We start from the raw sequence: 5,752 nt of genomic DNA, 5'->3' as shown, positions 1-5,752 counted from the left end.
ACTCTAAACGAGCTTTCAGAAATAAATTTTTGAATCAAGGCACATTTAAAATATTTGTAGGTCATAGTTCCATGTAATTGAGTATAAAGAGTTTGGAATAAAATATTCAGAGAAAACGGGTGAGTAAATAATTAATTAAGCCAGTAAAATAAAATAAAATAAGAAAAATTTGGGTCCTCACACCGAACCTAAGGGAGAAAAAACAAGAGAAGCAAGCTTCAATTCCATCTTGAGTTTTAGCCTAGTTTGAGAGAAAATCAAGAAACCAAACTGATTAATCCTTTCTTTGAGCACTTGGGAAGCTTTGCGAGGACTTGCTAAATACCTTATATTTTTCTTAAAAATCCCCTTTTATTTGAAAAATTTTACTTTATAATGGCCCTACTACTCAATAACCCACAATAAGTGTAAATGAACATAGAATTAAGGGTTTTCCCTTTTGTTTTCAAGATAGTGCGAAATAGGGTTTTTATGCCTATCCGTAGTGTGACTATCCGGTACGGAGTGTGGATCAAATTTGGTGATTAAGAGTGAGTTTTGGATGATATTAAGTGTGTGATTAGAAGTGATAATCATAAGTTAGTGAATTATAAGTTAAAACCCTAGTATACACCACTATCTTTCAAACCACTTCACCTATTACTTCACTACCACCTAGCTAAGGGTTTTTATGGAGTGATTTGAAGTTTTATCGGTTAAGTTGTGAGATTGAGCAAGATTGAGTAGAAGAAATTTGATAGCTTTTTTCTTCTTTTGCTCTCCAAGAAGCTCGGCCAAGAGAGGAAAAAATAAGAGGATTTTTGGCCAATTTTTGGTATTTATTTGGTAAAGGTGGTAAGATGGTCTTATGGTCAACTTCCAAATCCAATAGCAAAGTGACATTTGTCCGTCTCTTTAATACTAGGTTATGTGACGCCCCCACTTCTCCCTAAGGCGAACCAAAGGGTATCCGCGGGACGCCTGCCCAGCTCTCGCCAGGACTCATTACAATCCATCATTCAAGAGCTCGAAATACTATAAGTAACTTCAATACATAATTAAAGTACTTCAAATATCTCACACTTACAATTATGTAGCTATCAAGCTTAAATACAACCCAACGGAAAAGGGTATAATAGCCATCCGTTATAATATAACTCAAAGTCTTCAAAAGAGAACAATCTAGTACTACTCACGAGCACCCTTGGTCTCTAACCCTGAAAAGAAATCCACAACGTGGTATGAGCTACACAGCCCAGAGAGGTTCCAAGACACTCTAATAGTTCAAATAAATCAAGTAAGTTGGGCATATCATATGCATGGTTCAAGGTTACACAATGGCATGTTATCATGAGGTGATAATCATTGTACGGGTAATTTGAGACATTTATCATGGTATGAGACATTAGCATGTATAGTTCACGAGTGATGGGAGCTTATTACAGGCATAGCTCAGGATTTCATGTTGGCATTTTAGCACGAAACAATCATCATGATACAAGGTAAACATATACTGTAGGATACGGTGTTCCAGTGGAACTCTGTCGGTCATCTGCACCTTATGACTTCCGATCCCGACGGTACGGTCTGGCCATCGCCTTATCTCTCCAGTGGTAATACTCGAGTATACCGAAACGGTGTCCCAAGGTTCCAACCTACCCAACCGAGCCCAGTCCTGGCTCGAGTAGGTCAGTAACCATGAGCAGGGCCCAGTTCAGCTTAGAGCTTACAACATGCACAGGTAACCAAGTAATTCGACAAAAGGGTAAAATTCATCATTTGGGTAGGTCGAGTGAGATAAAGTACACACTCGCCTAACAATGATGGACAGTTTCATATAACGTGTGATTCATGATAATCAAGTAATCAAGTGGATACTTAACACATAAGCACGTAAGCAATACAAGTTGATTTCATGGGAGCATGTAATTCACGGATATCGAATAGTCATGTAGATTGGAAATCATGTGAGCAAATAGTCAAGTAATCAGGTAGTAATGTCGGTTGGTAAACGGTTCACGGTTAACGGTTGAGTAGTGACGGTCAATTGACAGGCATTTGTCATATGAATAGGCCATCATTGGCCGTTATCCCATTTTTACCATGTGAGAGTCGAGGAGATTCACTCCAACGACGTATGCAACCTTAGCATACCAAGTCATGTTATTCGAGCATTTTCAAGCATGAGTTATTCATCTCAAAAGAGAACGAGTGCGATAAAGTACACACTCGACTCCATTTTTTTTAAAATCGAGTAGGCTAAGCAAGCAATCTAGCAAGTTAAGCATGTATCGAGTTCATATGGTCATTTGATATGGTTAATCATTTAACCAATTCATGTAGATATGTAATGCAAGTATACATTCCTTAAATAGGCATGAGTATGGTATATACTTAACACATAGCACTTAATAATCATGAAATAAGCGTGTCCTAGACTTATTCAATTACGTATTCCTATATGGAACACTCACCTATTGCAACAAGAGAGTAAATACTCAAACAAGTGTCTAGGCGTCCACTTCGAGTTCTTCTTGAAGGTCCCCTTGAGCGCCTGAGCAAATAACCATTAACTATTATACACTATCATTTAGAACTCCTACTTATCAAAGAAGGTTATACAATCTAAAGGGAATTCATGAATTGGGCCTTAATTATTAACAATCGAGGCTCAAGAGTAAAGTTTTAAAGTCTAAAGAGAGAGACTAATATTTTCCATGAAATCGAGTTCAAAATGTTCAATCGGTATCGAGAAAAGAAGGCAAGTTTCCAAAATCTCATTTTCTAAGAAATTGACAAATTTCAGCTTTGGGTGTCAATTTTAGAAAAATCGTATCTTGCACTATGTAGGTCCAAAATTGGAAAGCTTGATACCGTTGGAAACTTCTTCAAAAGTGTTAAAAGTTCCTAGAAGATACTTTTCCATGATTCCAAACGGAAGGTATTCAAAAATTGACTCAAGGTTGCCGCTTTGGACCATTAAGACAGTTCCGGGGTTGGTTTTTGACCAACTTTGAAAATCCAGCAAAATTCACACAATACGAACTAGCCTCCGAAATTTAGAACTCAATTAGAGTTACAATCAAAGTTTAAAACAAAACAAACGGAACAAGAATCAAAGTTTTGAGCGCCAAGATATAGCAGGTCAAAGTTGGCTAAAATTTCCTCCTCGATCAAGAATTTCCAGATTTAAACATGAACTTTGGGACGTTGGTTGAACACTGAAACGGACTTGGAATGGCACCAAATTTGGCAGTATTATCCTACCATATAAGGGCTATTTCTATACCAAATTTCGTAGGAAAATTCATTCGTAAAGTTGGTTAACGAAATCACTAAAGTCTCAAGAAGTTCCTCGGCAAATCTGCCTTGGACTTCCATTTTTTTCCATTTTCAAAACGTTTGACCAATAAAACACCTCAAACACGGTTCATTTCAGTAGATAATGTCTAAGGTACATTTGATAGGTGATTTATACCAAGAAGCTTCAGAAAACAAGTCCCAAATCATTGTTAGTTACAAATCTGTCCAAGTGGAAAATTCTATCACTGTAGCAGTTTCAAACATTGGCCACAACTCACTCAATTTAACTTGGAATTGGGCGTGGTTAATGGCGTTGAAAAGCTCTCTCATAAAGCTAAATTTTCTCAGAAGAAACCATTTTCAAATTCCATTCACAAACAGCTCGTTTTTGAGCATCAAGAAGCAATTTCTGTCCTGTCTCCTGGAGAGCAACGAAACAGGACAGTGATTTTCAATCGAATGGTGTGGCTCACTCAAGTGGAACCAGAATGTAAAATTGGTACCAATGGAAATCTGGGAATGTCTAGTTTCCATTTCCGCAAACGGCACTTGATTTCGACATCGGAGTAAAGAGTTATAGCCGATACAAAATGACTGCCTGGGCAACACGGGATTCATTTTCCAGTTTTGCTAACTTTGGAAATCAACTCATTTAACCAACCAAATCATGTTATTTTTCAATGAAATTTTGTACACACTCACAATAACATGTAAACAATATAATCAAGTCATTAGAACCTCAAAATTGTGCATAAAAATGGTCGGACAAGGTAGGGGTAAAACGGTCACTTTTGCTTCTTGCACCCAATGAAGTTTCTATCAATTACACACCATTAATCCATCATTTTAACCACTAAACCAACAATATATCCACCATCAATCATCAAATCAGCAACAACCCAAGAGTGGGAGTTCATAGAGCCCACTTTCACATTTTATACCATAAACAAGACTACCCACATGATTATATAACCTTATATGTGCAATATATCTTACAAAAACTAAGATCTATGGGTTGGATGATTTGCTACCTTCTTGGATGACTAGATCAGAAATTTTTGGTCACTCTTTGCTCCAGAAAACCGTGGCTTTTCAGCTCCCTTTTGCAGCTCAAAATACTCCTCAAGTGTTAATCTAAGTGTGGTGCAAGTTTGGTTGAATTTGGAGATGATTTGGTGAAGATTTGATGGAGGAATTTGAAGAACTCTTGAGCTGTTTTTCTTGTTTTGTTGTTCGGCCAGATGAGGGAGCAAGAGAGAGAGAGAGTGATCAGATTTTTAAGCTTCCATGAGAAGATACTAACTTGTGGCCACAAATCACCCATTAGTCAACTCACATTAGGAGCCGTTTGGCGCGATTAAGGCTCGATTTCTCGCGCGTTTGGTTCACCAGTGCACTAAACCTCTAATGCACTTATATTCATATAAATATCATTCACTCTTAATTATCTCAAAATAAGGGTCTAAAGTTCCTAAATTAAAATCACGCGTGCGAAAACGCGTATCTCCAATCTGAGCGCGATAACGCGAAACTTCCGAGAAATTCTTATAACGATAATACTAATAACTATCACTTGAGTATTTAAACATTAAAATACCTAATTTAGATCTATTATACAAATCTCCAATATTCCAAACTTATTGTACTCTCAAGCGGATAAAATCTCCAAGCACTATTCACTATTTTTACTAAACGCGCTCCAGGAAATTAATTCGTGAAATGAGTTACTTTAAGAATATAACGAAGTTATATTACCATGCATTTAGGTCTAATAAGACTAGAAAATATTCCTCGAGGCAAATATCCAATTAAATAATTTATTAAGCCACAAATTAGGCTTAAAAATAATAGTTTTTCGAGTCCTCACAGGTTATCCTTTTGTCTCTCCACTCTCATCCATATAACAACCTCTAATTATCTCTTAGCACCTAGTAAATTAATTCCAGTATCCCAAACTTAACCTAATTGGCCGAATTTTACCGAACTTTCCGCACTAGCGGGTCCCACGTCCGGTATACACTCTTAATTTCTCAAAACCTAACCGATACTAGAAAAATAATCTAAAACCTATATTTACTCATAAAAATTATCTAGAAAATTTTCCTAAGAAGAAAATGCAGAAAAACATGCAATTAAATAGAATAAAACCTAGAAAATAAGAAAATTTCGGGCTCTCACAATCTCATCCATATACACCTGAGTTAATTTCTCCATGGAATACTTCATTTTTACCGGCAAGAAATGGGCCGATTTGGTTAACCGATCGACGATTACCCAAACGGCGTCATGTCCTCGTTGTGTTCGCGGCAAACCTAAAACGAAGTCCATTATAATGTTTTCCCACTTCCATTCGGGTATCTCAAGAGGTTGTAACAATCCAGATAGTTTTTGATGTTCCGCCTTAACATGTTGACAGATGAGACACGTTTGCACGTATTGAGCAATTTCCTTCATCATGTTGTTCCACCAA

General features: G+C 37.0%; 1 long non-coding RNA gene across 1 annotated transcript; it reads right to left on the bottom strand.

Annotated features, from left to right (window-relative positions):
* Positions 1-1,052: 1,052 nt before the first annotated feature.
* Positions 1,053-4,592, bottom strand: LOC140005749 (uncharacterized). Its single transcript, XR_011813318.1, has 3 exons — positions 4,314-4,592; positions 2,454-2,533; positions 1,053-1,196 (listed from the first exon to the last, which is right to left on the bottom strand). It is a non-coding gene; the product is annotated as an uncharacterized lncRNA (long non-coding RNA).
* Between the last annotated feature and the right edge of the window lie 1,160 nt (positions 4,593-5,752).

Source organism: Coffea arabica, chromosome 4e, assembly GCF_036785885.1.
Source record: "Coffea arabica cultivar ET-39 chromosome 4e, Coffea Arabica ET-39 HiFi, whole genome shotgun sequence".
Classification (NCBI taxonomy): Eukaryota; Viridiplantae; Streptophyta; class Magnoliopsida; order Gentianales; family Rubiaceae; genus Coffea; species Coffea arabica.
This window is presented reverse-complemented; position numbering and strand designations above follow the sequence as displayed.